The sequence below is a fragment of the Protopterus annectens genome, chromosome 5.part0 (genome assembly GCF_019279795.1).
Source record: "Protopterus annectens isolate FY-2018-M chromosome 5.part0, PAN1.0, whole genome shotgun sequence".
NCBI classification, from domain to species: domain Eukaryota; kingdom Metazoa; phylum Chordata; order Ceratodontiformes; family Protopteridae; genus Protopterus; species Protopterus annectens.
Genome location: NC_056735.1, coordinates 1,104,136,399 through 1,104,162,895, shown reverse-complemented (window position 1 = coordinate 1,104,162,895; position 26,497 = coordinate 1,104,136,399). Strand labels below are relative to the sequence as shown.

At 41.1% G+C, this 26,497-nt stretch overlaps 1 protein-coding gene across 1 annotated transcript in view; it reads left to right on the top strand.

Moving 5' to 3' along the window:
• The window catches only part of REV1 (REV1 DNA directed polymerase), a 4,137,464-nt gene that overhangs the window by 847,733 nt on the left and 3,263,234 nt on the right, over positions 1–26,497 (top strand). The window lies entirely within an intron of this gene.

Sequence of the window (26,497 nt, the reverse complement as noted above, 5' to 3'; positions counted from 1 at the left end):
TGAACATGAAGTGGGGTCTTGTTCCCACTATCTGTTTAATAAAGGGATCCATAACTAGGACCTTCCAATTGTTATAAAACACATTTTGAATGTCTCTAACAGTGCTTGTATAATTCAAAGTTACTGCTATGAATTTCGTTTGTCTGTTTATATCTATATTTAATCTACTACTAGCGAATTTAGTTTCTGTATGTATGTTTTTATTAATAATACTATTTCTAATGGTACTAACTAATTTTGGATCATACCCTCTTTCTATAAATAAGGATACTAAACTATCTGCCTCAGAATTTAATTTATGAGCATCCTTGCAAAGCCTAGTTAATCTAACAAACTGGCTTTTAATGATACCAGGAAAAACATATCTGGGATGCATACTGTCGAAGGTAAGGAGTGTGTTTCTCCAGGTAGGTTTCCTATACAGTGATGATGTAATGAAACCATGTTCTGTGATGCTTAAGGTCACATCCAGGAAATTTATTGAAATATGGAAACATTCCATGGTAAACTGGAGAAAGGGAGATGTGGTTTCTAAATAGTTTAAAAAATCTTTAAAATCATTCTCAGTGCCCTCCCAGACAATAAAGATATCGTCCACGAAACGTTTATAAACTTTTATTTTAGAAAACAAGGGGTGGGTAAAAAGGCATCTGTGCTCCCAATTTAATACAACTAAGTTTGAATAGGTGTTGGCGCAAGGGGTGCCCATTGCCACCCCCCATTTTTGTAGGTAATAATTATTCAAAAACATAAATGCATTATTGTTCAGGACTAAATCCAGTAATTGGCCTAATAGTAATTGCCTATCATTTGTAAAAGATGTTTCACCTGACAATATTTCACGCACTGCTTCAATACCCAAATCATTCGGGATAGATGTGAAAAGGTTTTTCACATCTAAAGTGATTAATAAATACTCATTGTCATGAGGAGCTAGATGTATAGTTGATAAATGATCAAGCAATTGATATGTGTCCTTTAAAATAGTATTAAAAGAATCAACAACAGGTCTGAGTAGAAATTCTATAAGTGAAGAGATGTTTGCAGTCACCCAGTTATCCCCCGAAACAATGGGTCTGAGTGGAATGGGATGTTGGTTCTTGTGTATTTTCGGTAGTCCCTTAATAATCGGTATGGTGGGATTATTTATAACCAAATAATTGTACATTTCTTCACTGACCTGTCTACAAATAAACATGTCATACAATGCATCATGTACATTTTTGATAATCTTGTTAATGTCAATTAAATTCATTTTTACATATGTTATATCATCATTTAACATCAAATGCATATTCATATTGTAATCTACAGTATTTAAAATGACTACCCCGCCCCCTTTATCGGCGGGCTTGATAGTAATTTCTTCATGGTTACTTAAATATTTTAAAGACATGAACTCTTCTGGGGTAAGGTTATAAAAACTTGGTTTCAACTTCTCTGAAAATAATTTGTAAAAATCATGTTCACACAAGTTTAAAAAGCATTCAACATTATGAGAAAGTGGGGGAATAAAACTGCTTCTTTTTTTAAAAACAATATTTGCATTTGCGTTGATGGAATCAGCCTTATCCTTAAAAAACACTTTTAAAGCTATAAGCCTGCAAAATAATCTGAGATCTATTAATACCTGGCTCAAGGTATCAGGACAAGCTGGTATAAAGTTAAGTCCACGGTTCAGTAAAGAAATGTCCGCATCAGAAAAAGAAATATCAGAATAGTTATATAAAAGTTCAGTCACATTTTTTTTGTTCTTCCCGGTTGGTAATTCTCTTTTGAAAGTTTCCTTTTTCTGAGATCTATTAATACCTGGCTCAAGGTATCAGGACAAGCTGGTATAAAGTTAAGTCCACGGTTCAGTAAAGAAATGTCCGCATCAGAAAAAGAAATATCAGAATAGTTATATAAAAGTTCAGTCACATTTTTTTTGTTCTTCCCGGTTGGTAATTCTCTTTTGAAAGTTTCCTTTTTCTTGGGCCTCGACTCATAGAGCGTCCCCTCTGATGAAATTGTTGTCTCACGGGATATGGTAAAAAAAGAGGAAGGAGAAGGCCCTGAGGTATTAATGGAATGTGTGTCCTTCGGTCTAGCTCCTAGATTATTGGAAGGACGTTGCAATGCTAGCTGATTAGGAGGGGGCGTATCAAACGCAACAGAGAGGGTAGTATTGGCTCCCTCTGAAGATGTAGCTGGTAGGAGTTCGTTAGTGGATTGTAAATCATTTACATTGTTAATGGAATTAACCATGTGGGTTACAGATGATTGATGGTTCATATTCTCATTTGTACTACTTGTAGCCTGTGCAGTATTATTGCCTTTCGGCCATACAAATATGTGTCGAGATCTAAAATCTTGAAAATCTCTTTGTAACTTGCGTAACTTAGTTGCCTTTAGTCTTTCACTGAAAGTGTTCACTTGAAGGCAAATGTTACGCATTTTCCTGACACAATAATCCGTTTTAAAACGGTTACTTAAATCTTTGAATGCTAGGTCAACTTTGTTACGTAATTCAGTCTCAATAGGATTGAAATAATCAAGTAGAAGTTTGATATACCTGTATCCAAGATCAATGTTGAGATCCTGCCATTTCTTGAGAAGCGATGGATGCGCCTCTCCATACGATGGCATACAAAGGACTCGCATCCCTCTGAGTACGACAGAATAATGCAAACACGCTTCCAGGTGCTGCCTTTGCCAGGCATATCTCTGCAACCGATACATATCATCCTCGAGCTCCTTTGCTGCTGTATTAAAATCAGTTATGTTAAAGCCATCCTCATTCATTGGAACGGCATTGTCAGTTTGTGATAAGTCCAGAGCCAATAAAGGGTTTGCCTGCTGGTGTAGTAGATCAGCTAGAATCGTTGAGGCATCCCTCGTCCCCGGAGTATAATCTAATTCAATGTTAATGTTTTCCATTGTGTGCAGTCGGTGAAAATAAGCAAACAAAAAAGTCTATAATAAAAAACTTTTCACCGTTAGCTGAAGAGAGTGCCTGTAGGAACAAGGCAGATATGAAGGTAAAACCAGGCTCTCTCACCACGGAAAAAATGCAGAACCGACCAAGTTGTTCAACCAACAGTTCAATGTCACAGAAATAAATTTTTTATTATAGACTTTTTTATTATAGAACAAACACTGATAATCATTTGCTAAACAAAGCAATATAGTCTCACAATGAAAACAGACTTAGCATTAAAACTCCTCTGTCCTTGAACCTCACATTCATTGAAATGGCATTGAAACCCACATTCAAAGAAAATATGTCTGGCCAGTGTTGTCTAATGTTTACCTTTGGTTTTCAAATCATAGGCCCCTTGCACACATTTTAGGATCATGCAAATATGCATGTGTTCCTTCATTCGCCTTACTAATTATATTCCTTGTATAATAAAGCGCCACTTGGAAGTGTGTTTTAAATTTTGTACTTTTGAACATCTTTTTAGGTAAGCAATGAAACAAAAATATGAACTAACAATTACAAAAATGACAAATTCAAAACCTTTCAGCCATAAAAGGCTACTCAAACATCTGACATTGCAATCCACCAGTATCTGCCAATATGCACAATCACTGCAGAAGTAAAAGTCATTGAATAATTCTACATTAAAGAGATCTGTAACTGATGAAGAGGTTGCTGCTAGCAAACAACTTTATATATGTGTTTCATCTACAAATTGCACTTAACTCATTTTTTTTAGCAGCTTGGTAGTTAGGATACAGGATTCAGGCTCTTTTTTTTTCCCTGTAACTAAGGTCCAGGGTTTGAGTCTGAGCAAATCAGCTAACCACCTGCCACCCCTAACTAGGGCATTTTACTCACACACAAGCATACACACTCTCATTTGTCTATGCTCTACTATCCAGGGAATGCAGCGTGTTTATTTTATTTACATTCCATGAAAGCAGCACAGAAATGTCATCTTGTATTTAAATTCCCTGCGTGCGGAATACAGAAAGGAAGAAGTAAACAATATGTCTGTGTAATGATGAAGCACACACAGATGCAACAGGTGCGTAGAGCTGGGCACAGAGGGAATTCTTAAAGAAGAGTGCCTTTAAAAAAGCATAATTTTTTTAAATGAAAAAAAAAATAAATGTGACAGCCCCCTGGCCAGAGGGCCTCCTCCCAGCCAGTGGCCCCTAGGCAACTGTAGGACACCTAGTGCTGGATCTTCCAAATTTATATATCTCAGTGTAAAATAGTTTGTGTCTTTGTGTGAAATTGTGTGCATTTACTAGTTTTCATAACTTTGTAAAACATATATAAATGTAACAGTATGTTTACTAGTTGTTCATAGGTGTTTACTAGGCTAATGACCACAAGGGCCTTTTTAAGCCTAGCCATGCATCCCAAATCTCTGACTAGTTCTGATACCCTTGATAAGTGTAAGCATGGGCCTTGGAGAAGAACCGTTAACAGGTTACCTTTGTTCATTAGAGACACAGTTGCCAAACCAGGGATGAATTTCTGGATGTTCATCGTGTTACCCTGCTGCAATCATCACTCTTGGGTTATCCTATCATCAGGCGGTCCCGCAGTCGGCCGGAATTCCAAAGTCCTGGTCCGGCGTCGGTTGCTGTCACCTCCTCCCTGACGGCAGTATGCCAGGGGTATATATATTGCAACCAACGCCATTTTCTTCAGTCTTTCTTGCCGCGTGGTGCCCGAAGCAGAAGCAGTTCGCAAGTGCCGGTCGGCCGACTCCTGAGATTTTCGAATTCAAATTTCAGACCGAAGTCTTCTATAAAGCTAAGTACCCGTTAGAAACTTTTCTTGCCTCAGACCGATGTCAGAAAAAGTTAACAATTGTATTTCTTGTGGGAAGCAAATACCTCATAAGGATTTTCATTCTTATTGCATACCTTGCCTGGGCCCAGACCACAACGTCACTAGTTGTCGTTTTTGTGCTAGGTTTAATAAACGTACTATTAAAAGATGCTTTGATTTCGCACAACACTACTTCAGTAGAAAATTTAATTACATTATGCCGTCGGAGCAACCGACTACCGGCGTGCACAAAAAATGCAAGGATAAGGACAGACAGCCCAGGCCTCAGCTGGTCTGGTCTCCGGTCCTCAGTGAGGCTCCGACGCAGCCCCTGACTGCCGCAGATTTAGAACCCGAGGCCGCTTCGGAACTTTTGACAGAATGTACCAGGCCGACGCAACCATTTTGTTCAGACCCTACCGACGACTTTGCTGATAAAGATGCCGATTCTGCTGAAACGCCTTCGGTTTCTGAAGGCGATTTCAGACCAATGACGCTTACCATTAAAACGTATCCTAAGACGAAGACTCCTATTAAATCTAAAAGGGCTGCACTTCAGTACTCTGTTCAAGGCCCCATGCCTAAGAAACAGATGCTCAAAATGGCTGAAGATTTGATCTCTTTAATCAGGGGTTCCCAGCCTCCTCCTGACAAAAGGCCTAGACAAGAGGAAGATTATGCATCCTCTGAACAAGTGTCCATTTCTTCAGCCTCCTCTGAAGACCAAGATTACTCCTTCTCCCCTTATGAAGATTCTGATGCTGAGGATTCCATTCCCTCAGCTTTTCCTCCTGAAGACTATTCCTTTGGGTAAACTTTACACACTATGAGGGAACATTTCCACTGGGAAGGTCAGGACTACTCTGACTCGAAGAAAAGGCTCAGAGAGTTTCTTTTACTCCCCCAGCACAGACCACTTGCCATCCCACCCATGTTAGACATAGTGGATGATGTTTACTTAGAATCCAGTTTGAACCCAGACTCTCTACCTCCTGCTCTGGCCAAGCCTGACAGATACTACAGAGTGCCTGATTCCCATAAATTTCTATATAAAAGTCCTGTTGTTGACCCAGAGACAATTTCCCAGGGTCCCAAAGGGGCTAAGGCTTCTATGGCTAAAAATCCTGTACCCTCTGAAAGGGATTCCAGAGCATTAGACAGATGGGGGAAAAAGGTTTACACCTCAGCCACCCTAGCTATGAGGGCACTAAATTGCCAATTTCACATGCTTAAGTATCAGCAATTTCTAATCTCTCAGTTAAAGCAAAGAATCACCACTCTCCCTCAACAGTCTGAATTGAAAGAAATGCAGGATCTGTTGCATGCAACTGAACAGGTGGGCAAACGCACCTTACAATGTGGGTTTGATTCTCTGGAGGCCTCCTGCAGAGCAGCTGTCACTGGGTCTGTTATACGTAGACATGCTTGGTTAAAGGAACAAACTCTGCCTGATCATGTTAAAGCAAAGCTTCTGGATGCTCCCTTACAGCAGGATATTCTTTTTGGGGTTAAGGCAGAAGAAGTCTTAAAGAAAATGGAGGATAAGGCAAAATCTATGCAGACAGTCAAAGATTTTCTACAGGTACAGCCCCCTCGCTTCAACAGAAATTGGCCAACAAAAAATTGGTCCTTTCCAGCTACTGACAGACTGCAGAGGGGTAAATACAGATGTCCAAGAGGCAGAGGACAACCACAAGCCCAGTACAAACCTCGACAATGGGGCACTTCAACACAGAAGGGAGGAGAAGACAGGTCCCAACCTTCCAGAAGGCAAACACAATGACTTGCACCTCATCTGGCCAAGCAACACTCTCTTGGCAGCCCCCTTGGGAGGAAAACTCACACTTTTTTCAGACAACTGGCACATTGTCACAAAGGACAAATGGGTCCTAGACATAATTTCACGAGGATACAGATTCCATTTTCACACCTTGCCAATGAAAAGAGGAATGCCAAACCTGCCACAAAATCAATGGGCAGAGGCACAAAAACAAATTACAGCTCTCATGGACATGAGAGCCATTCAACTGGTACCTACTCAAGAGCAAGGCCAAGGATTTTACTCAAGACTCTTTCTAGTTCCCAGAAAGAACAATGCCTGGAGACCAATTCTGGACCTTTCAATTCTAAACACCTTCTTACAAGTACCCAAATTCAAGATGCTAACACTACAGCAGCTTCTTCCCATGTTGGGCAAGAAAGCATGGCTAGTAACGTTGGACCTCAAGGAGGCATACCTGCATGTCCTATTAGACAAAGTTGCAGAAGATACCTCCGTTTCATTGCAGGTTCAACCCTTTACCAATTCTCTGCACTGCCCTTTGGCTTATCTACTGCGCCCAGGGTCTTCACAAAATGCTTGGCACCAGTAATTGCATACTGCAGACAAAGAGGAATTCAAATATACCCATACCTGGACGACTGCCTCATCCAAGCAGAAAGCAAGGACATCCTCTTACAACATCTGGCTTTTGTAAAACATCTTCTAAGTTGCCTGGGGTGCACAGTAAACGAAAAGAAATCAAAACTAGTGCCCTCACAAAATATGACATTCCTGGGTGCCAGCTTGAATACAACGGCTCAGAAGGCTTATCTGACGCCAGACAAACAACTACAACTGACTCATTATTTCAAAACAGTGGCAACAAAGACCCAACTACCTGCAAGACAGATTCTGCAGGCCTTGGGCTTCATGGCATCTTGCATACTACTAATACCATTTGCAAAGTTGCATATGAGGAACTTACAGTGGTACCTAAAAAGCGTATGGTCTCAACACAGCCACAGCTTGGACACAATGATATCTCTCATTCCCTGTCTACAACAGGAGTTTCTATGGTGGTCACAGGCATGTCACCTCAACAAGGGTCAGCCTTTTACCTTGCCCCCAGCCAGGCAAACTATGACAACAGATGCATCGGACTACGCCTGGGGGGCACACATGGCAGGACAGTGCGTTCAAGATGTATGGACTGCAGATCAAAGGAAACTGCACATCAATCAAAAAGAGATGCTAGCTGTACAGAATGCTCTGACAGCCTTCAAGAATCTATTACATCCAGGACAAATTACAATAAGGACGGACAGCACCACAGTAATGTAGTACATAAACAAACAAGGGGGTACACACTCCTACACTCTATGCAGGCAAGCAATGACCTTGTGGAACACAGCTCTGGCTTACCAAGTTCAGTTACAAGCTCAATTCCTGCCAGGAAAAAAGAACACATTGGCAGACGACCTCAGGAGAAACATCATGGATCTCCAAGAGTGGAAACTGGATCCACAAGTATTTGCAATAATAACTCAGAAATGGGGCCTTCCAGACATAGACCTGTTTGCCAGTCGTCAAAACTATCAACTAACAAAATTTTGTGCAAGGACACCGCACCACCAAGCTGGGAAAGTGGACGCACTCTCATTCAGTTGGAAAAACCTGACAGTATATGCCTTCCCTCCATTGCCTGTCCTCAGAAAGGTGCTTTTGAAAGTCAGAAAGTAGAGACCACAACTGATACTCATAGCCCAGACTGGCCACGCCAGCACTGGTACCCACTTTTGAGGAATATGGCCCAGGGCCCACCTCGGATTTTACCACAGATTGCCCATTTGCTCACACAGCAAAACAATCAGATTCTTCACAACCAGCTCAAAACCTTAAATCTGGCTGCATGGCAAATCATCTAAGCATCCAGCCAGCTCCTCTTTCCCAAGCAGTTATGGATGTTATTCTGGAAGCCAGGAGGCCTAGCACCAGGAAGGCCTATTCGGACAAATGGAAAAGGTTTTGTGCCTGGAACCAAGCTAAAGACCAAGACACACTTGCCTCACATGCCTCAGATTCTACAGTACTTAACTGAGATGTTGCACAAAGGACTTTCTTTTTCTTCCATTAAAATCCATGCATCAGCTATTTCAGCCCACTACAACACGGATCCACCCATATTTTCACATCCACTTCTAAGACAGTTCCTCAGAGGGGCAAAAAACATTAGGCCCCCCAGGAGGGCTCCTACACCAACATAGGACCTCAATTTTGTTCTGGAAAAACTTACGCTGCCTCCCTTTGAACCAGCTTTCTCTGCAGATCTACAGTTTCTATCATGGAAGACTGCCCTGCTGCTAGCAATAACTTCAGCTAGAAGAGTCTCAGAGCTGCAGGCACTAATGGCAGTGGAACCTTTCCTCATTTTCAATCAAGACAGAGTTTCTCTACAAACTAATCCTTCCTTCATGCCTAAGGTGGTTTCCAGTGTGGCTTTAAATCAAACCATCCACTTACCTATCTTCTTCCCAAATCCACAGAACAAAGGAGAAAGACTCCTGCATTCCATGGACATTCACAGGCAACTTCGTTACTACTTGGATAAAACTAAGTTTTTCAGAAAATCTGACCAGCTCTTTGTATCCTATGCTACGGCTTCACAAGGAAAGGCTATATCAAAACAAACCATTTCCAAATGGATAGGACATTGCATTCGTTTTTGCTATACCCATCATGGAAAACCAGTTCCTGCTACTATTAGGCCCCACTCGACCAGGGCAACAGCTACATCTACAGCCTTCCTCAGGGGGGGTTCCAACCAAGGAGATTTTGGAAGCTGCAACTTGGAGTGCAGTTCACACTTTTACCAAACACTATCACTTACCACTTTACTCTAAGACTAGAGCTGGCTTTGCCACTGCAGTTCTGCAGGGCCTTCTAGCCTCCAATAACCCTCTATGATTCCTCCACCCATCCTTAGCTTTGGGATTCAACCCAAGAGGGATGACTGCAACAGGGTAACACGATGAACATAGTACAGTTTTGTACCTACCATAAATGTAGATGTTCGAGTGTACACCCTGCTGCAGTCCAGGTTACCCTCCCTCCATCCTCTCTGAACTAACTGGCTAAAATCTGTACAATACCTTCCTGATGTATTTGCTTATAGCTGGAGGGATTTTGTGGTTTTGCAACATTTACTCAATTTGGTACTAATTACTGACCACCTTTTTGGGGGCACCTGACATCTGCACCTGACATCTGGGGCAAGAAAAACTGAAGAAAATGGCGTTGGTTGCAATATATATACCCCTGGCACACTGACGTCAGGGAGGAGGCGACAGCAACCGACGCCGGACCAGGACTTTGGAATTCCGGCCGACTGTGGGACCGCCTGACGACAGGATAACCCAAGAGTGATGACTGCAGCAGGGTGTACACTCGAACATCTCCATTTATGGTAGGTACAAAACTGTACTTTTCCAGTCCAACTGTCCAAGTTGCACTTGAATTGGGTTAAGGAGGAACTCTGCTTTACATGGATGGAGAGCCTGTTCCATAGATGTGGTAGTCTCTGGGATACATACCTATCTCTCCAGCATGTCCTGATTACATCACAGGCAAGGTTTAAGTCTTTGGAACAGGTAATTTTGGTGCCTTTTGTTTTGTGGGTATGCAGGAGGTCCATCAGAGTGGGTTTTCACAATGCCCCTGTATGCCAGCTATAGATCTCCCCCTCAAAAGCCTGTAGGAGACAGAACACAGGGATAGGGCCTTGAGGCAGTCTGCATAGGACATATTACTTATGCCCTCTATTCTTTTAGTGAGGAACCTCTGTGGATGCTCCAATTGTTAGATATGCCTGGTTAGGTGCATCCAAAGGGGGCATTGTACTCAGAGAGGTCTGACGAATACCTAATAGAGTGGAACAGTGACTTCCTTGGACTTGGATGCCATACCTTTGTTTATAAGTTGCACAGCACAGAATTATTTCCTCACCACTGTAGACACATGATGATCAAAGGCTAGATTACTATCTGTGTGTCCCTAAGTCCCTGACTACTGGGTCAACATTAAGAGGTGTGTTTTCAGTATGATAATTAACAGGGATGGATGACTTCCCAAAGGATACTATTGTGCCTTTCTTGGCATTTAGTTTTAGTCCATGGCGCTGACACCAATTGTTTGTCTATATCAGCCTCTGCTGGAGAACATTTGTGTCAGTGGGAGATTCAATGACAGCTTCTAATTTGCAATCATCTGCAAATTTAGTCAGCCAGAAACCACTGACATTGACCTTGACTTCAGAGAAGTAAATGCCAAAGAGGAGCAGTCAAAGGACTGATCCCTGAGGGACTCCACTTGTAATTGCCCTCTTTGTAGAGGTGGACTCCCCAATTCTAACTTCCTGGGTCCTATGAGTTAGTTGGCTGTCCACCGGGTGACATAAAGGATTTGTACCTACCCTCTTGAGTTTGTCAATAATGCCCAATTAGGGTATTGTGGCAAATGCCTTGGCCAGGTGAAGGTGGGCAGTGTGAACGATTTTGACCTCATCCATTGCTTTGGTGACCTTCTCAAAGAACCCCACAAGGTTGAGTAGGCATGATCTGCATGAAACCAAACTGTGATAGGTCCAGTGTCTGGAGGTTTACTATATCTCTATTGATCATCTTCATAATAATTCTTTCCATGGCTTTATATATAAAACTAGTGTGACTTATGAGTCTGTAGTTTCCAGGGTCTGTAGATGGCCCAGCTTTGTGCAGAGGGATGACTGTTGCCTTTCTCCATTCGTGATGCACGAAGGCTGTTTGGAAATAGTAATTCCAGAGGCCCTGATAGGTCATGTTTCATTCTATTTAGAAGGCATCCATGGGATGTTGTTTTGGCCCACTGATGCAGTATTCTTGGTCTTAGAGAGAGCATTAAGTTGTCATAGTTTTGTAGAAGAATCACTATCCGATATAAAATTTTTTTTTTACTAGAGTTCAGAGTGTAGTACAATATTCATCATGCAGTATAAATGCATTTGCTAGTCTATGTAGTCCTACAGTAAGAAGTTTAACAATCTGTTGTCAACCTTATACTGCTCAATTATGCAAGTGTTTTTGAACCTTGACTATTACTATTTTCTTAACCAATGTATTGTATTAACTTATCTGTTTTTATCTGGCTGTAAACCCTGGGCAGTGCCTCAAAATGATCCACATGGATCAGTACTTTACACAGTCAACAAGTACATCAGTATCAGCAGCAATCTACAGTACAGACAGCACTGAAGACTGAAACGAAAATTATGAAACCCGGAGTCACAAATCGCATTTGTATTCTCAGGGCAAGTTAACACTTTTCCACTGGGGGGAATTATATCATCTCTCCACGGTTGGGCGATCCTGGATGTGCGTGTGCATATGTATATATATATATATATATATATATATATATATATATATATATATATATGTATATGGTTCTACCTCACTTTAACGACACGCCGGAACATCGACAGGGAAATCACGAGCCCCAGAAGATCGACAGCGCAGAAGACCGACGCGATGGGACCTAGAAGATCGACAAGCAGAAGACCGACCCGACGGATGAAAGCACCAACGCCGAGGATGCTGACATGGGAAAAGGCTGTGTAAGTATGCGGTAGTGACGGACATTAGGGTGCGAGTAAGGTAAGTGTGGTTAGGGGTGGGTTAAGTGAGTTAGGGTTAGGGAGCGGGTCAGGTAAGTGTGCGGTAGTGATTGTGTTTGGGTTAGGGGTGGGATAAGTGAGTTAGGGTTGGGGAGCGGGTCAGGTAAGTGTGCGGTAGTGATTGTGTTTGGGTTAGGGGCGGGATAAGTGAGTTAGGGTTAGGGAGCGGGCCAGGTAAGTGTGCGGTAGTGACGGACCTTAGGGTTAGGGTTTGGGTTAGGGTTGTAGGTAGTTGTGTATGTGAGGTTTAGTGTGGGTTTGTATGGATTTTGGTGTGCTTGTGTTGTGTATGTGGTTTCTGGACGAGGAATGTGTTTTGGTTGTTGATTGTGGTGTGTGAAGTGTATGAGGTTTCGTGTTTGTGTACCGTCGGTTATTTCGTTGTCGGGCATGTGGGATTTCGTGTTTTTGTACTGTCGGTTATGTGGTGTCGGTGATTGCGTTGTCGGTGTTGTGGTGTTTCGTTTATGTGAGGTAGAACCAATTATATATATATAGAGAGAGAGAGTTAGGTAAGGGGTTGTGGGGGGCACAGCCCCCCACCTATGTGGGTTTCAGCTGGTGCGCTGTGATTTGGTGGTGTTTTGGGCAAGTATTCACTTGTCCTGAGTATATTTGCAAGAGTCGTGTTTTCAGGTTTTGTGATTTTCATCTCGATCTTCTGGTATTCGGTATTGCGACTTTTCGGGATATAAAAGTTGACCCATAGGTAGATTTGTATATATATATATATATATATATATATATATATATATATATATATATGCATATATGTATATGTGTGTGTGTATATATAAAAAAAATATATATATATATATGTGTGTGTGTGTGCGTGTTTGTGTGTGTGTGTATAGATATATATATATATATATATGACAACAAACAAGGAAAACAGGTAGAGTCTTACAAACAATGAAAAATAAAAGGCAGCTGTTGCAAGACAAAAGCAACGCTTGGTAGATGGTAAATCCTTTATAAGCAGAAAACTCCAAATCCAGAAAAAATACAGACAATGTTCATCCAAGATAAAGCAGTGCAAGCAAACACAGCAGTATTAAGTGCTTTCGTTTGGTAGATGACTTCCTCAGAATACAAAAATACTGCAATTAGCACCTGTTTAAATACATTGCTTACCCAATCACAAATAACTGACATAATTTCCCCCATTAACAAGGCTGCATGTACTTAATACAAGCCAAATATAAAACAATAATACATGTAAAAAGTTTAAAACATCCCTAAACAGTGTATATAACTAAATAAAAAACATAGATTTTAATTTCAATAGAGAAGATAAAGAAATTCTATCATTTAACCCAGGAGCATGACAAGCATCAAGCCTAATTTACCATTTGAGTTCTACAAACTCCAAATACTCATTCAAGGGTCCCCCACGAGGTCCCAGATCTACCTGTTGCAATATAAAAAACAGGAAGGAATGGGTAGGTTCACTAACCAAATGTTTATATAGTGCATTCTTTTCATTTTTGTTTCGGATATCATATAAATGTTGATAAATCCTTAACCTTAGGGCATTCTTAGTTTTACCTACATAGAAACTTGCACAGAATCTACACAAGGCCAAATACACACCCCCTTTAGTGTAACAGTACATCCTTTTTGATCTGGAAATGTATCCAAAATTTTTGAGCTTGATTTTTTTCTCTATCCATAACATAAGGGCATTGGGCACACCTCCCACACTTAAAAGTACCACCATTGTGGGTGTCAAATTTTTGCTTTTCAAACCATCCTTTAAGGGAAGTGTCTCTTTTGTAAACCACTTGCGGTTCAATACCAAATTTCCCTGATAATTCAGGGTCAACATAAAATATTTTCCAATATTTGGAAATAATGTTTTTAATGTCATAAAAATTGGATGTGTAAGTAAGAGTAAGCACCCGTCCAAAATTTAAAGGTTTACAGTCATTATGACTTTTGTTGGACACCTGCCCTAGTAGTGCAAGAAAATGACCATTCATTCTTTTAGTCTTAACTTCATTAAAAATATCTATGACAAAGGTTTCAGGGTACCCCCTCTTACAAAACATGTTTTTTAATATATCACATTCACTAAGAAAATCTGCAAAGTCAGACACCATTCTGGCCAGTCTTACATATTGGCCCTTAACTAGGGCTTTTTTCTGGTGCAATGGGTGTGCGCTTGTATAATGCAATAGTGAATTTGAATAGGTAGGTTTCCTATATAGTTGTGAAACAAAACAATTGTGTTCAAAGTCTTTCTTGATGGTAACATCTAAGTAATTAATCAGTTCTACATTGCTATTCATAGTAAACTTAAGAAAACTTGTAGTTCCATTAATATAGGTGAAGAACCTCTTCAGGTCGTCCTCACTATCTTTCCAGAACAGGACTATATCATCTAGGTATCGCCCATACAATACCCATGAAGTCCTAAATTCTGAGTTGGTAACAAACAGGTCCTCCCATTGTGCCAAGACAATGTTGGCAAACACTGGAGCACAGCACGCACCCATTGCAACACCCTGTTTTTGCTTAAAAAGATGCCCTTCCAAGGTCACAAAATTATTCTCTAATATTATTTCCATACATGTTCATAAAGTCAGAATGGTGTTATGATTAAGTGTTGAATTGGCACATAAATAGTCATAATACCATTCAAGGCCAATTTGATGTGGAATAACTGAAAAGAGATTGAAAACATCAATAGTGACTAATATGTTACTATCAAAAAACATGTCCTGTTTAACTTTAGTAAGAAAGTCCCATGAGTCCCTAATCACAAGACTACGTGAATCTAGAATGTTTTTCATCATATTGTCAGTGAACTTAGCAATACTATAAGTTTTTGAGGCTTTTGCGTCCACAATTGGTCTTAATGGTGGGTTTTCTAAGGATTTGTGAATTTTTGGTATGCCAAAAATTGTGGGTATTTTTGGATGGCTTATAAGCATATAATTATAGGTTTCTAAGGTAATTTGCCCATTTAATAATAGCTGTTCCAATTCCAGGTCAATATTACGATATGCTATATTAATCTCATTTCTTGACACCTCAAGATAGACATCACTATACAAAAGTTCCATCGTCTTGCTATTATAATCAACCACATTCATAATTACCATGCCCCCACCTTTATCAGGTTTCATTATTCTTATGTCACGATGCTCTAAAATTTCACTTAGAAGTTTTCTCTCATCGCAGTCCAAGTTAGCTTGACCAGGTTTTTTATACTTGTTCACTAATAAGTTCCTGATATCAGCTTCACATAGATTCTCAAACAGCTGTACTAAGGGGTGTGATGGGGGTAAAAAACTAGGCCTCTGTGTATCCAAATGGCCAGTACTAGTATTATCGTGAAAATGTAAGGCCAAATTAAGTTTTCTTGTAAATAATTTAAGTTGTAAAATAGTCAGTAAGCGTCCCTTCCTTAATAGGAGCAAAATTAAAGCCCTTTGATAATAACTCGGCCCACCTGGTGTCAACTCTGACCTAGCTGTAGTTATAAATGTTAAAATCACAGTTATTGTTGCTAATAACATTAAGTACCAGGCCACTATTATTATCGTTGTCAAAATTGTTGTCCGGGTTTATCTCCTGTATGAACCCCATCTCCCCCTCCAGTAACCCATCCCAGGGTTGTTGCCATTCCTGTAGTAATCCTGCCTCCCCTGTCTCTGGTTCTGTAACCTTTCCGACCTCCGTAAAGGAGGTTGCTCTAAAGGGGAAACATTTCCACTATTGCTTTGTGCATGCTCTTCAATTTCATTATCCTCAGTACAAGAGATGTTATTAACAGAAAAACTTTGTTGTCCCCTCGGTGGATCTGGATATGCTCTACCATTCTCATAATCCACCTTATCCCTTAATAATTTCCTTTCCTTCCTAGTCTTTAATTCAGTTAGTTCAGTTTCAACATGATTAAACACAGCATTAAAGTTATTACGTTTCATTTCAAACAAGTCATTTTTAATGGTTAAATCTAAAGTATTAATCTCCCTTAACAATGACATTTTACGGTTGTTATCAGATATCAAAATGTGAAGCAATTCACACCCTTGCCTGTTAAAAAATTGTAAGAGTTCTTTATGAAGGTGTGAGTCCTTTTCCAGTCCAGTGGGAAATTTCCATGAACGGAGCCCCTTAGGCACCTGCTCTCTTTTAGTACACTCAGTTAAATATTCATTTTCCAGTTGCAATTTTTTATATTTCAGAAGTAGCCCTCTAAAACTGGAAATTTGTTGATCCAATGTACCTGGGTTAACATGATTATTACTAGAGTTAGAAACTCGATTAAAACCAGTTTCGGTTTTAAGCCATTGCTCAACCGACATTACATTAAAAGTCACTTCCTGCCTATCGACAGAAACGTTCTGAGCCCCTGTGTTACAGCTAAAACCATTGGTGTTACCACGAACTAAGTCAGCTTCCTGGTTGCTGTGAAAGCCTGTTCTTTGGGCTGGTGTAATAAGCAAATCACTAGTCTCAGAGCCCTGTGAATTAGTAATGTCATTCGACCCTAAGGTGCTAATTGCAGTATTTTTGTATTCTGAGGAAGTCATCTACCAGACGAAAGCACTTAATACTGCTGTGTTTGCTTGCACTGCTTTATCTTGGATGAACATTGTCTGTATTTTTTCTGGATTTGGAGTTTTCTGCTTATAAAGGATTTACCATCTACCAAGCGTCGCTTTTATCTTGCAACAGCTGTCTTTTATTTTTCATATATATATATATATATATATATATATATATATATATATATATAAAACCAACAAATGACCAGTGCAATGACTGTTTTGTCTTTTTTATTTATATATATATATATATATATATATATATATATATAAAAAATCTCTCTCTCTCTCTCTCTATATATATATATATATATATATATATATGTGTGTGTGTGTGTGTGTGTGTGTGTGTGTGTGTGTGTGTGTGAAACACACATATGGGTTTCTATCCCATCATTGAAGTTTCAAAACTTTGAAATTCATATGGTTGGGACCATATGTTCAAAGTTTGGAAACTTTGAACGTTTTGAATGGAGATCATGGTACAGTCCAGATAGGGAATTTTGCCCATCTGATGTTCTAAATCTTTATTCATTCCTTACTGTTAGGACTTCGGTTCCATCCTCGGAAGTGACACGGCCATTACCAAGCTCGCGCCATCCAAAAACTCTCAGCTAAGACCTGCCTACAATACCCCTCTCATAGTCTCTTCAGATCTTGTTTGCCACATTCCTCGTCAGACATGCCAAGCCTTCTCTCTCAAGCTAAATGGAGCATTTTTTGTGATTATCTATATCATTTCCTTACTTTAGTCAGTTTTCCCTAAATATCATCTTTTCATCTGTAATGATATACCTTTTAATAAATACTAAAGATCTACCTTCAGTAGCTCTTTTCTACCATCATTGGTACTGTCCCTCTCCTCTACCTTTGGTAGGCCCATTCCTACCACTTTGTGGTATTTCTTAGTATCATTGTTTGTAATCCTACCTTTTCTATCTGTTTAAAAAAAAAAAAAAAACCCTCCTTTTTAACCTTGCTGCTGCTGTTTTGGTGGTTAACTTGTAGTTTAGGACTGTAGTGTAGTTTCCAAGACGTCTGATAAAGTAAAATGAGGGTTTAAACAGTGTGATAAGTGTAGGCGTAAGATGCCCAACTCAGACTGTCATGCCCGGTGCATTTATTGTTTGGGTGTTGACCACATCAATGCATCGTGTGATATTTGCTCCAGCTTCAGCAACCGTACATTGGCTGAGCATAATAGCAAGCTGATTCTGAAGGGCATGATGAAAACTCCCTTCTCGGAGGCTGTTTCTGGAACTGAGATCTCACACCCTCCTAAAACGTAAGAAACTTAAAGAAAAATGGAGTCACTTGGTTCCGACATCTCCATCCTCCTCGGAACCGAGTCTACACTGGGCTTCTCCAGTGCCTTCGGCGCAGACTACTTCGGCACATGCTCCAATTTCTGAATAGTAGACTCAAGAAGTTCTTGGAAGGACAGGTTCAAATATGTAAGGACTCTTGGCACTTTCTTAGTTTGTTCATTTCCATTGAATATGAAGAAGAGGTCCTATTTTTAATGGTTGACGTTAAGGACCTCTTTTCAGTTATACCTCATGAGGAAGGTATTCAGGAAATTGAACATTTTTTGTTTGAACAGGGGCTGCCACAGGGTGAAATCAAGTTACATGTAGACCTGTTTGGGATAGTACTCAAAAATATTTTTTTAATGTTTAACAACTACTACTATATTCAGAAAGTGGGTGTGGTGATGGGTTCACCTTGTGGCACTATCTTTACCAATTTGGTAATGGTAGGCTGGGAGAAGAGGTACATTTTGGATGGTGTATATGCCAGGAATATTGTATTATATTTGCTTTACCTGGATGACTTATTCATCTTACGGAATGGTAGCCAACAAAGGGCAGATGAATTCCTGGTTTATATTAATACTAATACACATTTTTTGCAATTTACCCACATGATTGGAGAGCAAGAAATTAATTATTTGGATGTTAACCTCAGTAAGGACACAGAGAATGGGAGATTTATTGCTAGAATGCATAGAAAAACCCACTTACTCTAATTCCTTTTTACATTTTACAAGCTCCCACCCTATGTCTAATAAGAAGGTGGTTGTAAAAGGGTAATTTGTCTGGGCCGCCAGGATGGTGAGCAAGGATGCTGATTTTGTTGAGGAATGTAGGCATTTAATAGAAATGTTTATGAGTAGGGGTTACACAAAATTAATATTACAGGAGCTTTTTACAGAGGTTGAACACATACATGAGAAATAATGGCCATTTTAGACCAATCTTGCACCAAGAAGGTTCCTTAGGTCCTTCTTTAAGAAGTGGTAGCAATAAGGATATTGATTATACAGCTTTCACCAGCACATTTAATACACAGTTCTATGAGATACAAGCAATTATTATAAAAAAATATAGAATTATTGAAGAGGAAGTATCCATAAGGCATACATTTAGAGAAAAGGTTAAAACAGTAGCAAGAAGAGGTAAAAAACTAAAAACACTTATTGAAACTGGTAGCCGACCTGAAATACAAGGACAAGGAAAGTAAAAACGTGGGATGTGCAGTTTCTGTAAATTTATGTATCAAGGACACGTCTGTTGAAATCAATGGTAAACAGTGTCAAATAAATTGTAGGTTGAATTGTAATTCAAAGGCAGTGTTTTATATGGCTAGGTGTAATCAATGCCCTGCTTATTACACAGGAAAAACTACTAGAGCCCTAGAAGATAGAGTATACGAGCATTTATATGCTATAAGGAAGTCCAATTTAACTAATGCCTTTGCTAAGCATGGACAAATGTATAATGGTCATAGTTTTGAATTTTGTGGTATACAACAAGTAAATGAGGAACTTTAGAGGAGGCCCATGGATGCTGCATTTAGAAAAGGCTGAGTTAATGTGGCAGCTATCCCTGTACTCCTATGTCTGGTCTGGACTCAATGATTATTGTGCAATCAATAGCATATTAAAACTGAAAGCCCTGCTTAGATAGAAAAAGGAATTTACCCTTGTTTATGCATCTGTTCTTATGTTGATTCTGCAGGTTGGCTCTCTGATGTTTTTATGATGCGCAACAAATTTTAGCAATAATATGTCTTTCTTAATAGTTTTTAATGAAAGTAAAACAACTAATTTAGTAGTAGTGGTTTTAGGGATGTCATGTAACCTTAAATGTTGTTGAGAATTTTTAATTTATGACATTATTTCCTTTGTGGAATAACTATTTAAGCAAATGTAGACTTGTGTTAAATGTTGCCAGTTTATATATTACATATAATAGAAAATTAAATTATCTACACAGTATGTTGTTATTTTGTATTACTTGCTACCTGAAATTTTGCTTTACTTGCCATTCAGGCAAAACTTCAGTTGGAATGCATTTTCGATCTCAAGTCATGTTTACAATATGTAGGAAAGAGCATTAGCTTGAAAACTTTGAGGGTGTCTTTTTATAATTACAGACAGTAGAAATAGCATGCTCTATATACTTAATTGCATTATTAAATTATACATCTAACCTCCCAGCTCTCAGTTACAAACATTAGCTCTGTGAGGCCATCAGTGCCAGGGTATTTCCCTGCCAGTGTGAAGCACTGTATCTCAGACATACTGCTAAATGTGTTCATCCTAGCCTCTCAAATGGTTTCATGCCAGATGTATAGAGGAGAGCACTGGCTGTCCTTCATAAAGGTGCCTCTACCACTAATGCTAGCAGCTGTAAATTAATAAACTTGACTACACTTGTCTGAAAGACTGTGAAACATAACCCTATAGACTTCATAAACAAAGATCTTGGCAACCTAAAAATCTCTGAGCCCTAATCAGTTTAGGTTTGTGAATTGCCAATCTACCTGACTAAGCCAGTGAGCTTCTTTTAAAAAAATCACTAAGGCTTTAGATAAGGACAAAACCCTACAAACAACACACATTGATCTGTCCAAAGCCTGTGATAGTATCCCACACTCAGTCATATTGACAGACTAAAGTAAATCTGTTACCTGCTGTAGAACTAACTAGTGCCCAGACAAAGTCCATTGACTCAAGACTGGCGGCAATGTCTCCACCAAAATACTTTTTTATCCATGGAGTCTCACAGGACTTTGTGCGCTGACTCAGCTTCTGTTTATCCGAAATCCAAGCTAATGTCATGGGTTATTGGCTTATCCGCTTCACAGATCATGGCAAACTTAAATTATCATAAACTCTCTAGTGGACCCACAAATGATTCAAGATGGTCTGTTATGTATAAACACATCACGCCAGGACTATGGGAAAAGAGTAATGCAAAAAGTGCAATATTGTGTCATTTGGAAATTTAGGCACCCTCATACCTGCCACATAGAAGGTAACCCCTCAAAGTCAGTGCAGTTAATAGATACCTGGGGACGTTTGTATGCAGTGAATTCTCCTGCAACCACCATGTCTTTATGGCTGTTAGAAAATCCTTCAATCTACCCAAACAGATTACCAAGGATCCATCTTCAAGGTAAATTTATATTATTTTTTTCTCTTTTCTCCTGCCTTATTAGACAGTAAATAAATAAATAAAATGCTGCTTTGAACATGTACCTGACCCAAATACATGATCCAACTTGAAAGATCAGTGTTTCCTCACTAACAGAATCAAGGGCCTATATTTTATGTCCTGTGCATCTGTTTTCTGTCTCATAAAAACTCCTGTTGGTGCTCTCTGCTTAACTTACAAGGCCTTGAATTACCCTGTCCTTTGTGACCTTCTAAATATTCACAAAACAAGCACCAATACAAATACCCACACTGAATGTAGTCAATTCTGTACTTTTTTCCAAGATAAATAACAGGCTTGGTGAACTGTATAACACATGGAATATAACATAACTGTAATTTACTTCAAAATTCACTTTATAATATAATATAATACAATATAATGTAATATAATATAATGAAGACTATGAGGACATTACTCTGCAAATTTAAACAAATTTGGCAAATACCACAACAAGTCTAAGCTAGAACTTGGATGTAAGGAACCCAACTCCTAACACTTGGCCATCAAGCCCCTAGTGGTAATAGCTGTACAAGTCACTGGATTCCCTTGGGGTGAGAGTTGTGCTACAGGAGTGATGCTGTCATCAGAAAGTTTTAGAACTTAGCCATACTCTTGTCCTACTTATTCTCCCACTAAAAAATTCACTTACACCAACATCATCTCCAAAGGTGACATGACATGTAGCTTCACAAAGGAGTTCTATGCCTATTTTTGGTAAATGTATAGTGCTGGCATTTCCAGCCAGCGCAAAATATAATCTGTAATTCACAAACTAATCACTTTGATGGTCCTGCAACATAAACTTTACAATAAGAGAAAAATATTCCTTAAATTATACAGCAGAATCAACCCTAACAATCTTTGGGGTGACAAATGCCATGTTTCATCAGCCTCACATCCTTAATTGAAGGATATTATGTGATCCTATCTCGCCTACATTCTGTACTGATGGGTTCGGAGCCGATCCTCGGCTCCGACTCGGCACGCTATACTATAGAGCGAAGTCTCTAATTGGCTGAGCTATTCTACATCCCAGGATGCACCACTACTGCTTCCCCAGATCTTGTTTGTCCGCACACATGCACACCCACATAGACTGTTGATATAACATTGCCAGGTTTTTTGTGGAAAGTTTGTGTGGATTTTGTTAACGTTAGGTTCCCGCTTTATTTAGTAGGGGTTTCCTCGCGCTCTACTTAGGGCTGTGTTACACCTCTTGTGTCGCTTAATATTTGTGTAGTAATAGTTTCTTTAACGTCTAGGTCCCTTTTTAGTTAGAGGGACCTTGCCCTCGCACTCTGCCAGAGCTGTGTAATAGTTTCTGCCTGTGGGCCTATCCTGTTTAAATTAGAGGGATTTGGTATCTGTGGTAGATTTTTGTCCTAGTTGTTTTTGGTAGTGTGTCTTTGTAGTGAATTGGCCCAGACGGTTAGCTCTCAGCTGGCTACCTTATCATCATTATCAAACTCGTCCATGAGGCTCATTTCGTATGCAGCCGAAGGAGCGAGTAGAGCGGCGGGAACAGGTGTTGCTCTACGGAGACAAGCCTGGCTCCGCCTGTGTCACTTTGCGGAGGCCTTCAAGTCTTTCTTTGCCGACGCTCCCTTTGATGGGTCCTCTTTGTTTGGACCCAAGGTAAAGGACACCATGACCCGCTGTGAACAAGAGGGTAAGACTTTGACTGCCGTAGGGGCACGCTTTTCCACTCCCTTCCGGCCTTATCCCAAGGCTAGAAGAGGGGGGAAAATGTGGTTCCGTAAATCTCAAAAGACTTACCCCTCACAGCAGGATGATTCCCCTTCTAGAGGCAGAGGAGGGGGAAATTTTTCAGGAAGACGCCGTCCCAGAGGCGGCAGAGGCCCCCGCAACACTGGAGACCGCGAGTCCTTTCGTGGCTCCTCAACCTTCCAGCATCCCTGAAGGATTGCCCGACTGCGCCGCTCCGAAGCCAGTCGGGGGTCGTTTTTCGAGGCACCTAAAGGCCTGGGAGAATATCACTCAGGACCGATGGGTGCTCCGGATCATTGCCGGAGGTTACATCATCCCTTTTTCTCAGCCTCCTCCACCATCCCGGAAAATCCCGGACCCACCACCCAGTCAACGGGATCTCGCAGCCATCGAAATTTCAAAGCTGCTTCAAAAAGGAGTCATCCAACCGGTCCCCGAAGACCAGACCGGATTAGGGACTTACTCAAGATTCTTTTTGGTGCCAAAAAAGACCGGGGACATGAGGCCCATCTTGGATCTCAGCAAACTCAACCGTTCTGTCAAGAAGTCCAAGTTCCAGATGGTCACCTAACAATCCATTCTCCCGCTGCTGGAGGACGGTGTTTGGATGTGCTCCATAGATCTCAAGGACGCCTATTATCATATCCTGATAGATCAGGCGTCCAGGAGACACTTGCGCTTCAGCCTGGGAGACAGTCATTTCCAGTTCCGTGCACTGCCCTTTGGTCTCACCACAGCCCCCAGGGTGTTCACCAAATGTTTGGCGGTGGTGACTGCTCACCTGAGAAGTCTAGGATTCCAGGTGTTTCCATACCTAGATGACTGGCTCCTAACTGCCACCTCCAGGCGTCTACTCTTACAGAACCTAGCAGCCACTATATCTCTAGGCAACTCCCTAGGAATCACCTTCAATTGGGAAAAGTCTGTGTTGCTGCCATCTCAGCGCATACAGTTTATCGGAGTAGAGATAGACTCAAAGCAAATGCGGGTCTATCTTCCTACAGAGAGGATAGAAATATTACAGTCTCAAGTTCGAGCAGTGCTCCTCAAACGCCGAGCCCCAGCCAGGATGGTCCTACAACTGTTGGGTTCCATGTCGGCTACCGTTCTCCTAGTTCCCTTAGCAAGATTGCATATGAGAATTCTCCAGTGGCTCCTGTCAGTCCAGTGGTCTTATCAGGATATCTCTCTCAGTCACCTCATTCTGATCACGGAGCCGTGCAAACAGGACCTCCGTTGGTGGCTTCTTTCCTCCAACCTGGATCAGGTCGACCCTTCGTTCCCCCACCTCCAGTGGCCACTTTGACTACGGACGCCTCCCAGACGGGGTGGGGGGGACATTACCTGGGCAGGTCAGTCCAAGGCAAGTGGCACCCTGATGAGAGTTCCCTCCATATCAACATACTGGAATTGAGGGCGGTGCTTCTATCGCTACAAGCACTACACAGTTACCTCCCCCAGGGCATGATTGCCATTCAGTCTGACAACATGTCAGTAGTCTGGTACCTGAACAAGCAGGGAGGGACCAGGTCCTACCCCCTTTGCAGAGAGGCCATGAAAGTATGGGATTGGGCGATTGCAACCAACCGTTTCTTGGTAGCAACACACATTCCGGGGAGATCCAATGTGATAGCCGACAGACTGAGCAGAACTATTCTCTCCCCGCACGAGTGGTCTCTGAATGACAGAGTGGCAACTCAGATTTTCAGAAGATGGGGAAATCCTTGTTGCGACCTCTTTGCAACTCCTCTCAACACGAAATGTCAACAGTTCTTCTCTCTCACACCAGTTCCGGGGGAGTTTCCCAAGGACGCCCTAGTCCAAGCTTGGCCCACCGGCCTACTGTACGCCTTTCCACCGGTTCCCCTTCTTCCCAGGGTGATCCAGAAGGCGATTCAATTGCAGCGCAAGATGATTTTAGTTGCCCCATACTGGCCTCGTCAAGTCTGGCTGCCCTTTCTTTGGAAATATGCACTGGACGGTCCATGGTTCCTGGACCAGATTCCAGACCTCTTGATCCACCAGTCGGGACAGCGTCATCAGTCCCTTCACTCGTTGAGGTTAACAGCTTGGCTCCTCCACTTCCGACCATAGTCAGGAACCATGTTTTGGACTTGGAAGTCATACATATCTTGTCCTCGGCCCACAAGACTTAGACTAAAAAAATGTATAACAGCAAATGGAAGAGATTCGCTATTTGGGCCCAACTCCGGGGATTAGATCCCATTGCTGCCCCGGTGTCAGAAGTTTTGAAGTTTTTAGCTTCTTTATTCAATCTAGGTTCTTCGGTCTCTACCATCAAGGTTCAATTGGCAGCTATTTCTAATTTTCATGAAAGTATAGACCCACCTTTGATGAGCAATAAGTTGTGTAAAGCCTTCATGAAAGGTGCTGGGCTGCTACGACCTCCGGTTTCTCATCCCGCTCCACCGTGGGATCTTAATTTCATATTAGGTGCTTTGACCTCTTCCCCCTTCGAACCGGCAGCAACTTGCGACTTGAAATTTCTTTCTTGGAAGACTGCTTTTTTGGTGGCAATTACATCAGCCAGAAGAGTTTCGGAACTACAAGCCCTATGTGTCAAACCACCTTACCTGGTTTTTCACAAGGATAGAGTATCCCTCAGGCCTAATCCATCCTTTGTTCCCAAAGTTTGTTCTAGTTTTTGTCTTCAACAGTCATTGGAACTTCCAGTTTTCTTCCCAAACTACTCGGACAGAGCGGAATACATCTTCCACTCATTGGATGTTCACAGGCAATTGCGTTTCTATTTAGATAGGACGCACCAAACACGGAAAACAGATCAGTTGTTTGTGTCCTTTTCGGACAATAAATTGGGCAAAGCCGTCACGAAGGTCACCATTGCCAAATGGATCAGAGACTGTATCAGTCATACTTACCTTCTTTCTAATAGAGAGCTTACAACCACTGTGAAAGCTCATTCTACAAGGGCTATGGCTACTTCGAAAGCCTTTCATTCCAAGCTTGCCATTAGTGACATTTGTGCTGCGGCTACCTGGTCTTCTCCTCACACCTTCATTTCTCATTACAAATTGGACGTGGCATCTCGGGGGCGAGCTTCCTTCGGTTCCACAGTTCTCAGGAGTGTTTTCCAGTGAGCCACCCAGGAATCAGGTGCTAGGGACGCTGTCCATTCAGTACAGAATGTAGGCGAGATAGGATCACATAACATCTTTTAGTTATGTACTTACCATAACTTTAGATGTTTGGGATCCATCTTGCCTACATTCCTAATAACCCACCCTCCTTCCCCCTGCCTTGGAGATCAGAAGAGACCGGACGGTTCAGTTTAGCCGTTTCATCTTGAAACACCTGGCAATGTTATATCAACAGTCTATGTGGGTGTGCATGTGTGTGGACAAACAAGATCTGGGGAAGCAGTAGTGGTGCATCCTGGGATGTAGAATAGCTCAGCCAATTAGAGACTTCGCTGTATAGTATAGA